At 44.1% G+C, this 21642-nt stretch overlaps 1 pseudogene; it reads right to left on the bottom strand.

The window, feature by feature from the left end:
• Positions 1–3093: 3093 nt before the first annotated feature.
• On the bottom strand, positions 3094–21364 carry LOC138520433 (serine/threonine-protein kinase MRCK alpha pseudogene; annotated as a pseudogene).
• Between the last annotated feature and the right edge of the window lie 278 nt (positions 21365–21642).

Genomic DNA, 21642 nt, shown 5'->3' with positions numbered 1-21642 from the left:
TGGCGCTGAAAAATATGCAGTGGCTAATATCACAAAACCCTCAAGGAATAAACTGAAGTGAAGTTAAGGTTAGTAAACTCAGCGCAACAAACCCCTTGAAATTCAGCGTATTGGGAAACTCAAGACTGGCTTTTGCCTGGGTTTCTTCCCCTTTATAAAGACCAAATGCTACAGTGTATTGGCCCACAGCAAGCCTTTTGTTAAGGGTCCTATTTTGTCTACATTTGTCTTACATTTTGCTTTTGAGTTTCCTTATAATAGAAAAATCTTGTTTAACTTCAATTTGAGTATTGAGGATATCAATGGCTTTGCGACAACCCCCACCTCTTATTTTTGTGCCCTCCTTTATTGGTCCATAAGGGACAAGATGACTACTGTCAAGTTTGGAGTGAGGCCTTTTGCAGTTGTTCTGTTACTTTGACAGGACATTAATCCCTGAGTCATTCAGGATAAAATGGAGCAGATAATCTGGGTGCATGGCTGAACTGGATGGTGAGGCGATGGAAGTAATGGAAATTTGCCTTGGCGCACATTGATGATGGTTGAGCACGCATCTGGTGGGATGATATTGCTTTATGGGGCTGCTATGTAAGACCCTGAGAATAAACCCGGAATGAACGTAAGTGTGGTCTGTTGTTATTATAGGTTAGGTCTATTAAGAAGCCTTCTTTGGGGTGGGGTGGATAGCGTAAACGGGAGGAACATCTTTGTTGTTATGTATTAATGGGGCTGATCCAATAGTTTATCACTAATTAATGCTTTTAAACGAAAGTTCTTATTTAAAATTGGTATCTGGTCAAAAGAAAATAATAGCAGGTGCCTATACCCATACCTGCCTCCTCAAGAATGGCCAGCAATAAGGTTCCCATATTATCTGCTTGTTTGAATGGCACTAGATTTGTTTTGTGTAGGGTGAATTTGCAAGCCCTTGGTGCCACCAAGCTAGTGGTTTTGTCCTACAATCACAAAGGGCTACGAATGTCACCCTGTGTACAATTGGGCAATTTCACTTTAGCCAATTTTGTGAAATTCTGCATGAAATTGACATTATCCAAAATTAGAACTATAAATGCAATTAGTAAATGTGTTGGACATAATGTCCAAAACCTGCCAGGCTGCTGACAATAAGTCTGCAAATTAACTTTGCTGGCTATGTTCTCAACAAACTAAGAAAACATACTCAACTTGAGGAAGAAAAATTACAGCAAATTAGTCTTTTGGAGGAATTTTCCCAGCAATCTTGTAAAACTGCTGTATCAACTGTCCTTTGCCTGGTGATGTCATACTGAGAGTGCTTTGTCTGCATGAAGGGGGGAGGGTAGAACAGGAGGGTTGTGAGCCCTATCAATTCCTAGATTCTAATTCTGCGCCATGATACGATATGATATGATATGATGATATGATATGTCATCCTCTGTCTGCCTACATCAAAAGTTCTCCAGTAATCAGAACCCTGGTGTGAGGTGATCATTATAATGACAGCACTGTATTTGAAGCACCATTTCCCATGGGATCACACAGTGAGTGTTCCTGTTCCCTGGAGTAAGGTGACATCTCATCTTGGAGGGATCAAAGGGAAGGTTTCCTGGGCTGGTCACAACGTGCTTGTGAGCACGCCAAGCCCAGACAGCTTAATACACACAAAACCTGCCATGACTGAGTCACTATTCACCAAGTTGACAATAACTAACATCAAATGCTTGTAACTGTGTAATTGTGTAAACTCAGTATTTATCATGTCACAACAGGACATGGCTTATCTTTACATTTTAATAACTGCCACCAGGCTTTCTGGGGAACACAATTATAATATTTTGAACCAGATGTACACCTCTAGATGTTGGATCTTTGAGTTCCAACAGCTGCTTTCAGGAATGCACATGTGACCTTTGAACTTGCCCTGCCACCACTGCAGGGCGGCTGATGGGGATATCATTAGATGGTCCCAGCAAGGTACATGTTCTCATTATGCCTTTTGGCATGAAAAATTATGAAAGTATGATCTGATTTGCAGATCTCACTTTCAGAAACAGAATTACCTGCAGCATTTTACTATTACAAATAAAAAGGTTCAGGCTACCCTGCCTTTACCAATCACATTCTGAACACAGAGACCACATCCCTTGAAGAGAAAAGATGTTTCATTGACTAGGGCTACTTCCCAGTCACTCTAGCATGGGGTATGTAGGGTATTTTGTGGAGATTTGGGGCCTGACGGTATTTTATTACCGCCGAAAAATAACTTAGCAATAATCACTCTTTGTATTCAGATTTGGCCATGTGCAACAATAATACAATGGACATGCATTATTTCAGCACCCAGACCTGCTTATTTGGTATACGTGGTTGGTGGTATTTTGGTGAGCATAATTCCATTGTTTTATTTGTGGCCCCAATGTCCAGAATCCCTTATCTTCGCTTAGATTTTTCGTGTGATCACTAGAGAGACCTCAGACCTGCATTCTAGGGATACCACAATTTCCAGTGATAGTGTTGGTGCGCCACCATGGGCAAACTCACTGACTTATTTACGACAGAGAGCTATATGTGGTAGTTTTGTGGTAATTTCCACTACCTTATATACGGTAGGGAGCTATGTTCAGAGAGTCTCTCTTCCCGTTGGCTCATGTACCTCCAACATTTCATAGCTTACGATTCTCTACCAATCAGACATTGTCTGAACCAGCCCTGGGGTTGTGGATGGAATATGGGATTAAGAGAGATTGGTAGGGTGAGGAATGGTGAAGGCTACACTACGGCCTAATCTTTACTAGACTAGCAGATACATCCTTTCCATCCATCACTTTCTTTTCAATTGAACTCTAGAGGGTGTTTGAGGGTTTCTCAGAATAATAGATAAGCAAATTGCCTTTTAGAGATCAATTATTCGTATGCAGAGCTGCAGCTTTAACGTGGAAAAACAAACTGAAAATGTGTAATTTGACGAAGGGTGATTGCTTCTCTCTCGGTGAATGGATCTCTCTATGGTTCACTAGTACTTTAAAGACACCAAAGAGAGTAGAGACGTAGATGCTTCCTGTTTCTCATATGCGTAATTGACCACAGTTCACAACTAAGATAACAGTATGTAGGCTAGCAGATGACCTAATAGAAAAAATAACATTCTTCCTGCTCAGGCTTAATTGAACAGCACATTTTACACGCCTTCGGTGCATCATTGATGCATGGTTTTGGTTATTGGTGATGAAAGGTGTCTGGCAGAAGATCTCTCTCCCAGTCTTTTTGTGAACTAGATATTTCTTTGTTAAGCAGTGAGAGTCGCGATTTCCTGTCCTTTGTCAGCGAATTCTTGTCCACTGTCATCTTGGGCATTAGGAAAGAGGTATACCGCCACAGTAAGTACAGGAGGGCCTTGAAAAGAGAACGCTGTGACTTCCTGCGTGGATTGCGGCATGCATGAACAGGGCTATCTGGTAACTTCATCCTTCTAACAATTGAAAACACCTCCAAATGAAATTTAGGACATCAATTTAGTGATTTCAAATCACATTAGAGTCTCAAATTTCTTTATCTAAAATATCCCCTTGCAACCATTTACAAAGAGAGTTGCCACTGGCAAATCCCTGCATTTTCCTTACAGCTTAAAATCTTGAATAATTAGTATGAAAATGGGAAGGACATTAAATTAAAGGAAAGGGTCTTAAATAGGCATCTTGGTCCAACTGAATCAATGATGCTTGTATATACATTTGTATCTTACATTTAAAGTTGAATTTGCTAAACTCTAATGCTGTCGAATATGCATTGTCTCCACTAGTAAAGTTTGTTGGCAACAATCAGATACACATTCATTGCTGGCCATGTTTGGGAGAACGTTGCACCTTCGATAAGCCATATGTGAGGAACACAGTGATAGTCCTGAACGGAGTGTTGAAGTAACGCTTTATGAAACATTTTACTGCATTGCTTCCCAATTGGTTTTGCATGTTTACATTTGCCATTCCTTTAGCTGAAAGTTAAAGTAGGTCTCTCTTTCGCCGACCCTCTGGGCTGCTTCTTGATCACTAACACTTTTGCTCATGAGTTGGGGTGATTCAGTGCTGCTGCATGTAGTTGGAGAAGGCAGAGTCCTTTCTGCCCACATCACTAATGCCTGGTCATGTGCAGAGGCCGTAGGGTGGAGGAAAGCAAAAGACCTGGGGCAACTGAAGAGAAGCTAGGGGACAAAAAGCTGCTGGGATGTCACTCGCCATAAACGCTGGAGCAGTTCATGTGTCCCAACTTGCTTGGTCAGTACTCTCGAGTGAGAGGCTCTTGGTCTTGTGAGGTGAAATTGGGCTAGGAGGACTGCTGAGGTTGGAACTATTTGAAGCTGTAGAATGTCTTGGGGAATCAGAGTCCTCACGTTCATAGTCCCTTGCTGGAGCATCACTCCCTGGCTCCATTCCACCGGAGGACAACGACCGGTCTGAAGGCGATGCCATTGTCTGACGCTTTGCCCCATAGCTCCCTCCTGAAAATTCCCTCCTTAAAGCACTGCCATTCTGTGCTGCTGACCTGACTCCCAGTCCGCTGCTTGCACTCATGGAGCGGCCAGGTTCTGTGCGTGATTTGGTGATCGAAGGAATGCTGACCGAGCCACTGAACATATTCCGACTTTCCTGAGGTCTAAGATTCATCGGCAGATCTTTTAGGATTTGAATGCCATCTCCTGGACCCATGTGTGCTATGTGATTAAAGTTGGTGGGGTTGGAAATTAACGTATTCCTCATTTCTGGATCTCGAAGCATCTCCCTCCTCTGTTGCAACCTCTCCTCTTCAGGTACTCTGAAGGAGTAGCGTCGCTTGTTGTTTATATTTCTAACCATTTGTTTCCTGCTATTGTCAGATGTTTCAGGAACAACCAGCTCATCACCCTCTGCCATTTTGTTTTTAAAATAGATCAATCTGACAGTTTCCAATCCTAGGAGATTCAATGATCCATCTACATTTAAAGGTCGCACCTTCTTCAGAGGAACCGTCTGAATCCATTCCATAGAGTTCACATCAAAGACATCAACTGCGTTTTCGCTGTACACAGAGAGGTATGGTGCGTTGTAACAGCAAGACGATGGAGTTGCTGGCCACATCAGTTCTTGTTGTCTTGACCTCCGTCCCTGGCAGTCGATGTAAACTCCAACGCTGCTAAAACACAGCAGATATTCTTTGTTTGATATTTCGACCGCGCAGATAGCGTCCGTTGGCTGTTGTGTTATAAAAGATAACGTGTGGTCATCCGGATGCAGGAGGCTGTATGGATTCCCTTCAGCCAGCAAGGGATACTTTACAAATCCTGACAGGTAACCCACGCAAAATCTCTCGCTGAAAATGGCCATCCACTGGACATTCCCAGGGACTTGCTTTAGGCTTTGGTGTGGGGACACCCGTACTAATGTACGTCGCCTTCATCGTTGGTGTCTGAATTGACCGGGGCGGGTGATCAGCGATCTCCAAAGGTTCAATGTCACTTGTCGTGGAAGGCGACCTGGATCTTGAATGTAGATGAGATTTGACATCCTCGTCCCGTGAAGGCGTATTGGACATGGTGAAGTTGTCCACGGAATCAACTTCAAATTGATCCAGGGCAGAGGTAGGTGCATTCAGAAAAGCCAAGAAGGAATTCTGGGAGTCTTGGTGCTTCACACCCTTTTCAGATCTCAGCTCGTCGGTCTCCTTCTTCAGTTTTTCAATTTGCGCCAGAAGCTCTAGATTCAACTTGTCAGACTCTTGCAGTTTACATTCCGTTGAAATGTTGGCTGCCTTGACTTTATTAAGTTCTTCCTGAATGGCTTGCTTGGCTCGAATTTCTGCATCGAGAGCGGACTGTAACTCTAGCCGGGCCGACATATCTAGTTTTGCAAACCGACGCATCTTCCAAGGCATGTCCGTGGCTCTCGCGCCCAGGCTAGAATTTCTTAGGGTCTCCAGCTCTTCTGTCATCTTAGAGGCCAAAGCCTGAAGATAACCTCGCGCATCCTTCTCATCACTCACCCACTGGATGATTTCGGTAATTTGGGCCTCCCAATGCGCCACTGATTCCTTCTTATCAGCAAGGTCCCTCATCTCCTCCTCCAGCTGTCGATTGTTCACATTCATTCTTTCAAACATGGTGGTAATCTTGTCCAGTTCGTTAGACAGCCTTTTATTTTCCTCCATCAGCAGACCCTTCTCTCGCTCAGATTTCCGCTTGAACTCCGTTTCAAACTCTTCTCTTTCACTTTGACTCTCTCTCCTTGTCTTTTCTAATTTGTCCTTTAAGATCATGATTTCCTTCTTCAAGGCGAGCTGATGGCTCTCAGCGTCACGCAGCTCCTTCTTCAGGTTCCGGATTTCAGTTGCACGCAACGCTTCCCTTTTTGACAGTTCCTCCTCATAAAAAACATTTTTCCTCTCCAGGTCAGCTTTCAGTTTGCTGATCTCTTGCTGATGCTCTGTGCTGCTAACTCCTGGTGACCGACCAACATGTTTTTGCTTCAACCCTTCCATCTCACTTTCCAGCTGTTTCGAATAGTGCTCACTTCGCTCCCGCAGCTTCCGTTCCTTTGATGCCTCTGCTGCAGCAGCTTCTGCTTGTGCCTCCAGCTCCTTTTTGGATCGTTCAGTCCTTCGTAATTCTTGCCTCAAGACTTCCACCTTTTGCATTGTAGCCTCCATCTCCTCCTCCTTGTCCCGGAGCTGGCGGACAAATTTCTGCTTCTGCGAGCGTAGGTCTGTCAGTCGCTCATTCATCTCTGAGAATTCTTGCATAGCCAACTTGCGCTGACTGTGGGCTTCCTTCAGTTCTTTCGTTTGGGATTTTAATCTTTCATTAGAATCAATGAATTCCTTGTTCAGATCGTCCTTTTCTTGTTTTAATGTTTTGATTTGTTTCTCAAGGACCTTCACTTGTCTTGCAACTTCTTCAAAGTCTCGCCTCGGCGGTAATAAAATACCGTCAGGCCCCAAATCTCCACAAAATACCCTACATATATATGGTGCGTTGGTGGTATAGTGGTGAGCATAGCTGCCTTCCAAGCAGTTGACCCGGGTTCGGTTCCCGGCCAACGCACCATATATATGTAGGGTATTTTGTGGAGATTTGGGGCCTGACGGTATTTTATTACCGCCGAAAAATAACTTAGCAATAATCACTCTTTGTATTCAGATTTGGCCATGTGCAACCATAATACAATGGACATGCATTATTTCAGCACCCAGACCTGCTTATTTGGTATACGTGGTTGGTGGTATTTTGGTGAGCATAATTCCCTTGTTTTATTTGTGGCCCCAATGTCCAGAATCCCTTATCTTCGCTTAGATTTTTCGTGTGATCACTAGAGAGACCTCAGACCTGCATTCTAGGGACACCACATTTTCCAGTGATAGTGTTGGTGCGCCACCATGGGCAAACTCACTGACTTATTTACGACAGAGAGCTATATGTGGTAGTTTTGTGGTAATTTCCACTACCTTATATACGGTAGGGAGCTATGTTCAGAGAGTCTCTCTTCCCGTTGGCTCATGTACCTCCAACAAGTTATACTACAGTCACTCACAATTATTCATACTGATTCTGACATGCACACATCTGTCTTAAAATGACCATTGCACTGTTTAAAAATCTCCCCACATCATTGGCATTGTAATGGTAAATAGAAAATAAACCACCCGTCTGTTTTCAAATATTTTCTGTATTATAAAAGTTGCATTTAGACATGATCTCATTCTTTACAGAAATAAATAAAATGGTACAGTAAAAGCATTTTCTATGACACACTGCAATTATAGTGGCGGAGAACAGAACTTAAATTGCAACATTAGCACTTGATTAAGACACGCACGGGACTTTCATTTTTCTACACTGACTGCATATTTCCGTGCACACACACAGCTCCCCCAGTTAGGTAATTACCTTATCTGTTCAGAGGCTTCTCTCTGTGAATGTGGCTCTCTTGGATTAACTCCAGCAAAAAGGAACGCTTGCCTTCTCAAGCCGGGGTCATTGCCTGGAATTCTCAGCTTTTTCAGATAGGACTGCCTCAGCCAGTGGACAGGTTTTTCTTTCAGCTTTCCCCAGTCTCGACTGCAGCAGGACACCGGAATTTGCATTCAGTCAGGACCCCACAGCCAGGTCTTCTCCCCAGTAGTGCAGAAAGATGTCTCTTCGTCTTTTTCCCTGCTACTGCCCACTAAAACTTTCCTCTCAGCCCTCTTTATGACGTGTCCCAATGAAATCCATCATCTCTCATCCTCCTACTCTTCAACAATAGCTTCGCTTATACATTTGCAATTGTTGCAAATCTGACTTCCTCCTTCCTGCCGTTACTGTGCACAACAACACGGATAATCAGGCAGAGAAGAGAAGAAAAAAAAATCTGCATACTCATTTAACTGGTTTTCAGAGTATGCCTAATTCTGCAGTAGAGAACACATTTTATTAGTGGGTTATATTAAAATAAGGTTTTATTAGTCAGGTTAATGGTTAATAGGTTAGCTGTTAATTTTCAAATGTGTCTCTAGCAATATAGGCATTTCAGGTGAAAAATAGTGAGCATTTTTAAATGAACACGTGTGCTTTTAACTGCAAAAATAGATTTGCATCTTATATGTTAAAATCGTTTTTTACTGAATAGTCTGTCTTTCCTTGTTAATCTGCTAACCCATATAGCAATGCACCGCACCCTTGTGGTGGTGGTGCTGCAAAAAAAATTGTGCTACTTGTGCAGTATTGCTGTACTGTGTACTGTAACACGCCAAATATCCTTACAGGTACAATGATGGATTATAGGGAATGGTGCCAAATGCCTCTACTCTTTGAAATGTATTCCTTCTTTGCCCAAGTTACAGACAGAATAATCATCCTTCAGTTACTTCACAATGTATCATGATTTATGCATCAGGAGAAGCCTCCACTCTCCACTAAAATGGAAATTATTAATACATGATGTGTAGACTCCCTTACCTGGTTTAACTTTATGAAACCGTCTTTGCACGTACTAGTTTGCCTGTTTTCTGGATTCCCTCAGAATCTTAATCTTTTTTAAAGAATACCTAGAACCATCTGGAAAGCCAAGATAGGCCTCATCATGAGTTGGGCAGTATCCCAGTCCTAAATCTGCCGGAATACCACCTAACACAATTAGCATTACCACCACCTGGTACGGTGGTATTACTGCTGGATTATAAGTGGCGGTGGCAGTGTAAGTCCCCATTTTTTTGCAGTCCCATCTCTACATATAAGTGGTTTGCTGGCAAGATTAGTACTTGTCTGTTACCATATATCAAGCCCTAAGAATACATTATCAAAAAATCTGATTGGGCCATTTTCCTTGTAAGTGTTTGAAGATCTGAGGACATGGAAAGTGATAAACTCATGTGTTTGACTAAATGAATGTTCTACAGTGGAATCTGTGATGAAGTCCCCTACTTTAGCTGCTAGCTGGATGGGGAGGTAGACAAGGGGGTTGGGTGGTGCCACAACCTGCATGCATGATGCTGGAGCCGAAGGACGGCATGGTGAGGATCCACTGGCAATCCCCACCATGCCACAGTGAACAGGTAGAGGACCTTCACATGTGTTATACCAACTTTACTCTTCATTTCAGCACTGATGGATAAAGCGTTGGTACATCTGATAATGACTTGGTCATGAGATTTGCGGACCCTGTAATATGTCTGTAGTTTGACAGCAACAGTGCTGGTGTGGGACAATATGACTTGTGCAGTTTTAAGATACCATTTGTTCCCAACATCAGGCAGTGGAAATGAAAGAGCTCTGGAGAGCCAACTCTATGAACGGAAGCCCGTAACATGCTAAGCAGGATCCAACTTCCATGTGAATGTGCACCCCACTTGCCTATTCCAAGATGGCAACCATCCCTCTTCTTAGCATGGTCTGGGTATGATGGCAGTCAGTGCTCCTAAACAAAAACACCTGACATGCTCATGTTTAATATAGCCAACCTATCCCAGAATGAACTCATACGTACTGCCTAATGCAACCACTTATGGACAGCTTGCACCAGGGGGAGGAGGTAAAGGTCCTATATATTTCTGGGAAGATAATTGGCTAGTGTGGGAGTTTGGGGACTGAAAGAATTGTGAGGTACTGGCTACAGGAGATTAGAGCGGTTAAGAGCAGCAAAGGGACTGGAGTTTGGAGAAAAATACAGGACAGGGATGAGTGTGATAAGGAGGACGTGATGGAGATAAGATCAAAAGAGGAGGCCAGGAAAACAATCAGGAGGAGGTAGGGGAGGGATTTATGGATCAAGTGGAGAAGACAAGATACAAGGAGTAAGTTAAGAAAAAGATAACGGGAGGTAAAGGAGAGAGTTAAGGTGGAGGTGGTGGCGATAAGTTGAAAGGAGAAGGTGGAGAGAAAGAATCAGGAACAGGGGGAGGAGATAGTTAAGGAGTAGGTGACAGAGATAACATCAAATAAGTAATGGATGAGAGAGAGCAAGAAGGAGATAGAGGTGAGAGCTATAGAGGAGGTGATGGAAGAGAGGTAGAGTAGGACAGAGATGGAGGTCCAGTGTACAGGGTGTGTGGGAAGGCAGGAGGGGGAACAAGCATATGGCCGAGCATTGAGGAGTATGGACAGGAAGCCAGCAAAGGGGGATTGATCCCTTATGAATGAGCATGTGGCATGGCAGCAAGGAGGAAAGCCAGCTGGGGTTGGGGGTTACAGGATCAGGGCAGTGGGAAAGGGAGGCAATCCAAATTTAATGAGAAGCACCTCATGCTCACAGTTTGGTCTCTTATCTTGCAGAGACTCCCCACACGAAAAAGAACTCATCATCCCAACCAAGGCATCTGCCAGGACCAGCAACCCGGATCTTCCCTGGACTGGGCATGCTGTTGACATCTCAAATAATTGATGAAGGAGACAAGAATATTTCAGAACTGTTTGAGACTGTAGGAAATCTGAAATATTTTTAAGGGGACTGGTATTTCTTTGAGAGACATTTTACCCAATGTCAGGAAGATTTGGACAACATTTTGCTTTTGAGTTTCCTTATAATAGAAAAATCTTGTTTAACTTCAATTTGAGTATTGAGGATATCAATGGCTTTGCGACAACCCCCACCTCTTATTTTTGTGCCCTCCTTTATTGGTCCATAAGGGACAAGATGACTACTGTCAAGTTTGGAGTGAGGCCTTTTGCAGTTGTTCTGTTACTTTGACAGGACATTAATCCCAGAGTCATTCAGGATAAAATGGAGCAGATAATCTGGGTGCATGGCTGAACTGGATGGTGAGGCGATGGAAGTAATGGAAATTTGCCTTGGACCACATTGATGATGGTTGAGCACGCATCTGGTGGGATGATATTGCTTTATGGGGCTGCTATGTAAGACCCTGAGAATAAACCCGGAATGAATGTAAGTGTGGTCTGTTGTTATTATAGGTTAGGTCTATTAAGAAGCCTTCTTTGGGGTGGGGTGGATAGCGTAAACCCGAGGAACATCTTTGTTGTTATGTATTAATGGGGCTGATCCAATAGTTTATCACTAATTAATGCTTTTAAACGAAAGTTCTTATTTAAAATTGGTATCTAGTCAAAAGAAAATAATAGCAGGTGCCTATATCCATACCTGCCTCCTCAAGAATGGCCAGCAATAAGGTTCCCATATTATCTCCTTGTTTGAATGGCACTAGATTTGTTTTGTGTAGGGTGAATTTGCAAGCCCTTGGTGCCACCAAGCTAGTGGTTTTGTCCTACAATCACAAAGGGCTACGAATGTCGCCCTGTGTACAATTGGGCAATTTCACTTTAGCCAATTTTGTGAAATTCTGCATGAAATTGACATTATCCAAAATTAGAACTATAAATGCAATTAGTAAATGTGTTGGACATAATGTCCAAAACCTGCCAGGTTGCTGACAATAAGTCAGCAAATTAACTTTGCTGGCTATGTTCTCAACAAACTAAGAAAACATACTCAACTTGAGGAAGAAAAATTACTGCAAATTAGTCTTTTGGAGGAATTTTCCCAGCAATCTTGTAAAACTGGCAATTGAAAAATAAATTTAAAATTGTGCAGCGTTATGACTTTCTCCAAATTTCACCCGATACACACAACATTGTGCATACCCCCATTTTACTAAGATGTAGAGCAAATGTAAAGCTTTCACAAAATTGAATTGTGCGCGGCTGAGCCATTCAACTTTGTGAATGCTTTTTCCAAGACTAAGGCTAATAGACATTGGCCTCCCTGACATTGATGCCTTCTCTCAAGCATAGCATCTTCATATTCCACTCTTCTCCCACTGTGACCACTGCACACTTAAAATACAGAGATCTCTGCGGCTCCCAAAACTGCAATACAAAAGTACAAATGGAGGTCTGTTGTGCCATCAAAACCCCTGTTCCGGTATTGGACGCCAAGCTCAATGAGAAGCGCAGCCTAGACCCATCTAAAACATTCATGAGGTGGGCTCTCTGTAATTCTTTTAGATTGGACCAGTGAGGAATATGGCTTTCACTCCCGGTGGGGGAGCGGACATGACCGTTAATGACCCGCCATCCTGAGCCATGGTAGGACTAAGTCCCTTTTCCATTTCTTTGGCAGTGGCCAGGATTGGACAGAGCGCTGGGACCAGAGCTCAAAGCTCTGGTCTATCAGGTAAGTTGGGAGGGGTCAAAGGGTAAGGAGGCAACAGGCAGAGGCTTTGTGTTGCCTCACCACCTAAATAAAAGGAAATGGCACCTCCCGGGGGAAGTGCCTAGGGTGGCTGCACAGGGGGCAGAGAATGTAAAATCTTGCTACTGTTCCAGCCACCTGATTGTCGAATGCAAATATAATTTCTGGCACTGGAAAGTGTGAGTGGGGAACCATAACCCAGATCTCTGCTGCACAGTGCTGCATATATGCAATCCCAAGAATGTCTCTCGCTAAAGTTCCAGAGGAGCCTTTTTCCGATGTAAATTTCACTTGACCAGTCACAAATGGTTTCTACTGGATTCATTTGACAGTGGACAGAGGTTCTGATCCCATGTGAACTTTATGGAGAACATTCCATTTGATTCCAGTTGCATGAAAGATGGTTTATTGGTGTTGAATTATGCATATTAGTACCCGGCGAGGGCGCAATCAGAATGAAAGGACCATGAAAGGATCCCATGCCTTTGTCCCCGGCGGGGGGCGTGGCAGCCCCTCAGCCAATGAGGAGGCTGGAAGCAGGCCATCTCTACTCCGAGCCTCTACACGACTCAAGGCTTCCATCGTCCCCCGCCGGGGACTCAGGTACATTTTTGTTTTTCCTTTTTTTCCCCTCCCGCCCTTCCACATGACTTACCTTCTTCTCTGTCGTCTTTGTGGAACGGACGCGCTGGGAACACTTCTGTTCCCAGCGGGTCCGCTTCCAATGGCCGCCATGGAAATGGAAAACAGACTCCTTTTTCCCTTTCCTGATGGCCATTTTCTTTTTTTTTTTTTTTTTTCTGTCCGGAAACGCTGCAGTGTTTTGGGACAGAAAAAAATGCTTTTAGTGCCCCGGTCACGCAGATCTTCCAGACCGGGTTTCTAATAGCTATATGCCCCTCGTGGCAGGGGAATTATCGACTCTGGTAATGCCCCAGGGCCCAGGGCCTTCGTTAAGGCTCTCACTTCACTGTGGCCTATAACTATTAACCCTGGGGCATTACCTGAGTCGATAATGCCCCCGCTGCTCGGGGCATATTGCTTAATTGTTTTTGTTTGGTACTATTATTTGACTAGTAGACTGTCCTTTGTTTTTTTCTCTCTCTCTCGAAATACATAACCCAATGTCCAAAAATGGATGCTCCAACTGTATCGAGTACAAAGTATTTTTTACGGGTCATTTGAAATTCAAGCAGGGGCTAGAATTACTGGTTTTGTATGGAGGCATGCATGCACCAGGTCAGTAAGAGAACAGGACAAAGACCACATATTTTTATTTGTATTTGTGTTTTTAGAGTTGTAGAGGAGGTCCCAGACATGGCCTGCACCCCTGCCTCTCATTTCGAGGTACCAGGAGAGTACTCACCAAGGTACGTGTCATATGAGGAGCAAATGAATCAACAGAGAGCCGCGCTGGGACTCTGCCCAGTATACATCAGAAGATCCATACCTGTTGAAGCGCCCATAACCAGACAAATCTGGGCAACACAGTACCCTATCAGACAGCTGTATCAGTCGCTGATAAGAAATGAAGAGTACCTACAGACGGTCCATGAAGAGACCCAAAGAGCCCTAATGAAAGGCCAGTGGAAATGACACAATGGCCTGAACAGACTCGTGAACGAACAAAATCGGCTATCGAAGACAAGCACGCCAGTGCGAGTAACTACGAAAATAAATGTAATGGACACAGAGAAGAGACAATGTTAAAACGTAAGGAAACGTTGCTACGAGACAAGATGGAAGCAACCGACTCGTTAAACGTGTGTAAATAGGCTTGGAACGCAAGAGGCTAAAGAAACGATACTACTTGCAATGCTTAGCATAAGATTAGAGCGGCAAGCGCCAACTATATATCTACCTCAATAAGACACATTATGCAAGTGCGACTCCACGTTGTAAAAGCAGAAATGTACCAGGCTGCTAGAGGCCTTACAGGCCATGTTTCGTAACCCAGCCAGAGGCAGGAGAAGGAGCGGAATCGAAATTCAACAAAGAGTGGCTAATGCCTAGGAAATCGAGGTCATCCAGAGGAAGCTAACAAGACACAAACTTCAGAGCATACCAGCCTGCCCCATGAAGGTAAAGATAAGGGGGGCCAGGCAGGTGGCGAGGGCGAAACAGAATTAAATACACTAAAATCTGGAAACTGAAGCAGATTCATGGTGAACTAACACGTGACCAGCCAGGCGCGAAGAGGTACCACCGTCCGATGTCATCCAGGACCCAAGGAGGCCATAACCTTTCCCGATAAGAGGCTACAGTTTCGAGGCCATACCCAGCCAACTAATTGACATATAGCCCTAAGATACTGATTGATGGAAGGGAGGCAGGGTGAAACCTGGGACACCAGGCACATGGGTGTCCGTTCTGCATGCTGTTAATTAAAATGGGGATTTATGTCTAGGGGTGTAACCTGCCCAATCACAATGGACCAAGATATCTGGAGTACTATAGATAGTAGAACCAATAAGATGTCGTACTTGTAGTGACGTCAATCACATGTGATGTAGAAACCCACCCGATAAGAGTTATCCAATCCGCATGCCCTATTATCATATACAGATATAGCACCTATACTTAAGTTACCTTTCCTAACCAATTGTATTGCAGGTCGAGTTTTTGTAGAATTAGACGCCAGTGATGACGAGTTTTGCCTATAACTATTGCTGTTCGACTGAAGTTCAAGGAAGTTGGAGCGAGACAGGTGATCGCAATGCTGCTGATTTCCATTTGTTTCTCTTTTTGATGTACTTGTCATTAAACGTCCTCATTATTGAGTCGTGTTGGAGCAAGTGAATCCTGCACCCCCAGTCCTCACCTGGTGCAGCTATCTTGTCTTACAGGTACTAGAGGGTGCACACTGATCTATGGGCCCATCAGTGAAACCCGCTCCTCAGTACAGAGTGCCAACCTAGTTCTGGAGCAACAGAGTGCCGTACATACATCAAAGAGACAAGGTGGGTACATTTATAAGAAAATCACAGAGTGGTCGTATTCTGGGTACATATAGGAATCACCTAAAAGCTGTTCTAATGTAATTTTCTTTTAAATGCAGGAGGGCCGGAGCTTTCCCGACCAAAATTGGGATGGTATTCCAGTATGCTGGGGCATATCAGGAGAAGACTGTTTCATGTTCTTCACCCTGCTTTCCAGTTTTATTTCTGAATACCTGCATTCACCCTCATTAGGAGGTGTCAATTGCCTTGGATTAATTCCCACCCCCATCCGGTTCAATTCAGTGCATAGACTTTAGTGGGATCTCACTCCCAGAAAAACATTCTTATCCCTAGAAAAAGTTGACCCATTGAATTCAATGGTATCACCCTCCAAAACACTTGCTTTGTATTTGTAATTTCTCTGAAGAACAGGGATGTCAATGCTGATCAGAAATGACTTATAATAACACATTAACAGATGGCGGAAGCATTCCCATGAAGGGTGCCTGTACAAGAGCATAAAGATGAGAACAAGTAGTGAGCCAGTTTGTGAGGGTGTAAAACATGAGGACCTATAACAGGGACCAAACACAACAAGCAGAAACAAAATGTATATAAATAAAACAGGTAACTTTCAAAGGGAACATTTACCCAAGGGGGCAAGTGTTTCAAACTAAAGAGGAGTTCTAATTAAATATACACAATTATATTAAGTGTTACTGGAGGTAGTGGTGGGGTCGGGTTGCGGGGATGGGAAGAGGGCATGGGGAGCTCCCTCTTTAGCGTGAAGTTAAAACCGAGATCAGAAAAGAACCATAGTTGGCGTGGCGTTGATTATTAAGGGCAATGGGTTCCAGTGCAGCAGGACGAGTAGGGAGAAAGAACGGGAGCGATAGAAGGCACAGGGTGGGTATCGGATAGTGAGGTTGAGTGCAGAGGAGGATCAGACGGCGTGAGACTGTGAGTAAACTGAGATACGATCAGACAGGTAATGAGGAGCAAGACCATTGATAGCTTTGTAAACTAGGAGAAGGAATTTGAAAAAAGAGTGGTTGTGCATTGCGAGACAACCAACATGTGAGTAGGTAACAGTGGGGAGAATCTGGGTATGTTGTAGAGAGTGTGGGTAGCAAAGTGGATAACTTTGTCTAGAGGGGGGATGGAGTAGAGAGGAAGTCCAAGAGTAGGTTTGAGCAGTAGTCTAGTTTGCTGAGCACAAGAGTGTAGATTACAGTTTTTGTAGAGTGGTTAGTATGAAAAGGATGATTTTTTCAAATGTTGATGAGGTTAATAAGAGCATTAGAGGTGGTAGTAGTGATGAATTGTTGCAGTGGTAGGCCGCTATCAATGAGGATGCCATGGTTGCGAGCTTTACATGAGAGAGGAAGAAGGTCAAGTGGGAAAGAGATAGGAGAGGTTAGGGACTGGCGTTAGAAGCCGGGAGAAAGATGACTTCCAGTCTTGAAAGTTCAGAATAAGGCAGTGAAGAGCAATCCAGTGGCTAATTGGAGAGAGACAGTTTGCAATCTGTTCTGAGATGGCTGGGATGAAGGAGGGAATGGAGAGAAGAATGAGAGTGTCTTCAGAAAAAAGGTGATACCGAAAAGGAAGAGATAGGTCTTCGTAGGGCAGAGGAATAGAAGGTGAAGAGCAGAGGTGCTAGGACTGATCCTTGGGGAACACCACCGGCTAGAGGGGTGGGTTTAGAAGGTTGCAAGTTCCAAGAGATTTTAAAGGGTCAATCTTCCAGGTAGGAGGCAATCCAGGCAAGAGCAATTTTGTGAAACCTAACATCCTAAAGAGTGAGGAGGAGAGACAGTGTCAAAGCATCAGAAAGGTCCAAAAGGATGAGCATAGAAGAGAGTTTATGGTGGTGAGCACTAGAGAGAACGTCGGAGACATTCACGAGTGCAGTATCGAGGGTGCTTACTATGGAAGCCGGATTGAAGTGGATCTCCATGGTCATTATCCCCAAGGTTCTTAGTGATCTGTCAAATACCCCACAAAGAAGGACTTTTGAACATTGGGGAAAGAGAGAAACTGGGCAATAGTTTGCAGAGATGTTTGGGTCAGTAGAGGGTTTCTTCAACAGGGGTAAGACAGTTGCAGATTTGAAGTAGGGAGAGAGAGAGCGATAGAGCAAGAGAGAGAGAGCGAATGATTAAAGAGCTCAGAGAGATGAGGGCAAGTGATTGAAACTAAGGGCCTCATTATAAGTTTGCTGTATCCTGCAGAAAATCCACCAGCATAGTGGCGAATGGAAATACTGATACTGGCACTTGGTCCGGTTGTATTGTGAGCGCTGGTGTCAGTGGTAAATACCCATTCCATGGAGTCCCATTGGACTCCATTGGGGGATTTGCTGCTATGACTGGCATCGGTAATACTGTTGACAGTAATAAAAGCAGTTTTTGCCGGTAGTTGTGTCGGAATTACCGCCAGCTCTTAGCTGGAGGTACTTCTTCCACCACACCGGCAAACTTGTAGTTGCCTGGTGCGGTAATGGGCAAGTATGCGTTAAAACCGGCACGTTATTACCGGACCTGTCAAACTATAATGAGGCCTTTAAGTCTTTGACAATTTGGGGAGAAAAATGGTCAATAGGAGCACACGATGGGTTGGTCTTCTCCCTCTGTTGTGAGTTAACAGGTTGAAAGGTATGAAACTGATGCAGAATTAGGGGCGGATTCTCCATTAACCTGAGCAGGATAACGCCTGACTGATCTGCAGCATCGGAGGTCAGGGCTGGTCTCCTTCCTGTTGGTTTAGGGGTGCATCACTGAATGCAATTAATATCCTCCTCCCTTTCGCTGAACAGAGGCTGTCATGCGTTACTAGCATGGCTAGAGTACATGTGGCGCTTTCCACAGCACCTTTACTTCCCACAATCATCACTGCAAAGACATGGGTGGCCGATAGTCATCCACATCTACACAGCTCATGTGGGCTTGCTTAATAGATTGCTTTGTGAGAAACTTGTTTTCATGCCAGGAGTGAACTGGGAACCAAAATCGACCGTGGGCATGTTTTTCAAACTAGCTTTATATAACAATGTGGGAACAAGCCAAATCTAAGTAGGGCTTGGTCGGGAGTTGGGGGGGCTTCTCCAGCAACAACAACATTGGAAAAATGGGTGCAAATAGTGAATCTGAAAACACCCTTTCCCTATACAGGAGTACCAAAAATAAACATAGAAAACATTGGAGTATAATATTTGTCAAGAGTGAGGGATAACATATTGGAAGATTTATAACAAATTCTTAACTTTCAAGAGATGTGGAAGATGAGTAGAGATGGCGGGAGGGGGTAAGAGAAGCAGAAGACCAAAGTAGCCAGACAAATGCGGCCCATGGTGGAGCGGCCCACCAAGAAATCTCCAGCATTCCCTGTAGACCAGTCCAGAACGGTTTGGTGCTGAGATATGCGCTCATACTGCAGTTAACTGTCAAGCCCCAGAAGTCCCAACTCAGGATTTCATCATTTTGTTGAATTAAACCACTAATTTTAACAGTGGTGCTATGACGCAGTGTAGAACGCACTCCATAAAAGCATATTCTGTTATGAATTCGGTGATTTCTTTGTTCTTGAGAGGACATTCATCCATTACCAGGTGACAGTCATTTCACAGCTGGGTGTAAACTGACTTGTAGGAAGATGTCAGACATGCACTTCCTACAAGAACATCTGTCAAACGGGCTGACCTCTGACCCTGCCCTTCTCCGAGTGCAGCTGGGAATGAGCATTCCATTTTACGCTCCGCGTCGGCTTGGTAAAGCGCAGGGCTGCGAGTCTCCTAGGAAGAAAAGCAGACACGTCACAAGAATTGACAGCTTTCCCGCTTCCGGGTCGGATGGCCCCGAAGACAAACAGAAGCACACACGCCGGCTCTGACGTGGACGCTGCTTGTTATAATACACGGTTCCTGACATGCATATCACAGTATCAACTAATTACATTATTTCGTGGCATTCAATGCTGTAAATATTCTTTAGCTGGAGTCAGATATGTTACATTTCTTTATAACAAATGTATTTTTATATATTTATTTTATTTATGTTTCTCATTAGGGTAACAAACAATTGTAAACATGTTTTCACATGATACATCATTCATGATAACAGGGTTTGCCGCATAAAAAACATCCAATATCACATTATAACAACACAACAACACAATCAATGGAACTGACTAAAGGGCTAACGTGCTCTTAAAGTGGTAAGTGCAGTGTAAAGTGTCTGGGTGCTCATCCGTACTGTATTCAAAGAGAATCCTATCAGGTCAGTAATCCCTATTCTGCAGGTGCCCTGTAATCAGGGTCTACGTTACTAAGTAACTATGCATGTGAAAGTGCGTATCTATAAGCCACCCTGCTCATTCAGTGTTTCGGCAGTTTGTGCTAAAAAAACGCCTTCTTCAGGACCGCATATGCACCCTGTATGGAGGCAATAAAAATGACATGTATTTACTCTATACTACATATTTGACACACCCCTACTTTATCTCGACCTGTGTCTGAATCTGACTTGCTTACTGAGTATCCGTGGATACCAGCACTTTACCGGACCACCCGACTATGGGTTTGCCGGTGGGGCACTTGGGTTACTTCCAGCTAAATGCTGGAGGTAAACCAGGCGCACTACCAGCCAAAAAAGCACGTGTTACCGCCTCCGGCATTGCCGGTGGCGGTAATCATGGAAAATCTTATGGGACTTCATGAATGGGGATTTACACCGTACCGCCAGCACCTGTAATCCGGTGGCGATTCCACTAGACCGGGTGCTGGTAAAGGCAAGTACCAGTTGCCGGTATTCTCGTGACTCTACCGCCAGAATACCGGCATATTAGGAATGAGGTCCAATAGACTGTCTATTCAACTCTGCTGCAAAGGTTTGCTCAATTCGCCAAATGCATGCACAATATGAAATGACACACGCAAAGATATTGCTAAATTACTTATGTATCTTACACTACTGATGTTACTCTATTGGAAGGGGGATGGATTCCTAACTCTGTATTGGACTTCGAGGAGACCCGTCCTCAACATATTGGATTCATTATAGATGAATTCTTAATGTTTGCAGAACAGTGCCCTCGGGAGGAGGAGATGTTTCGGCTCTGTATCCCTACAGTAAAAATAAGGAACGGAACGTAAATGATTTATGGTTGTGGATTCCAAAACTCTTGTTTTACTGCAATCTGTCTTAAGTGGCAATGCACTGTGTGCTCGACATAGGTGTCAATGTACCCACCTTACAGGGCTGTCCAGCTGTACCATGCAATGGGCAATGGTTTGTGAGTGCTGCTGCGTGCATAACTGGTGCATCTAACCCTGGGTCGCCTACGTACACATATGGTGGTGACAAAGTAGGCAGGACCGACCGATCGTGTGAAATCTGTTATGTTTTATACATCATCGTAAAGCTCCTGTTACAGGGCCCCACCTCCCTCATGCAAACAATCGTGGAGTTATGGTTGCAAATTAGTGAATCCTACAAGATCCTAGACTCACCTACCATAGCTCTGGTGGGCCTGAAGTATTTATTTTCTCTAATATCGGAATCTCATTGTGACTATTAAGACCATCACAAAGCTGCACGGGAGAGACAACGCAAACACATAGCGCTATATTAGTGCATCCCCACACATTTTAACAGTCTAACTGTGACACCCATGTGGCCCGTTCTTTTCCCCGAACAGGACACTTACCTGGTGAATGTCCCTGGCTCTTAGATAAGGCCCAGAAGAGCAGTAGAAACTCGCCACTTCCTGTGGAGTGAGATATGTTTTTCTTGCCATCTTTAGTTTGGTTTGTGTCAATCTCCTTTTGTACTTGCCTGGGATATGGGAGGTATGGTTGCCTTAGTGACTAACGCTTCTCACCTGTACGGTATTCGGCCGGGGAGGGGCAGTAGCTATGGATGATGTAACCATCTGCCTACCAACATTGTAGATGGCTGGTGCGGTAACCTGCCAGTATGCGTCAATAACGGCACGTTATTACTGCACCGGCCAACTTTTAATGAGGCCCCAAGTCTTTGACAATTTGGGGAGCAAAATGGTTAATAGGAGCGCAG

Source organism: Ambystoma mexicanum, chromosome 13 (assembly GCF_040938575.1).
Source record: "Ambystoma mexicanum isolate Mex_15411 chromosome 13, UKY_AmexF1_1, whole genome shotgun sequence".
Taxonomy (NCBI): Eukaryota; Metazoa; Chordata; class Amphibia; order Caudata; family Ambystomatidae; genus Ambystoma; species Ambystoma mexicanum.
The sequence above is the reverse complement of the archived record's forward strand: the minus strand, read 5'-3'. Positions and strand labels throughout refer to the sequence as shown.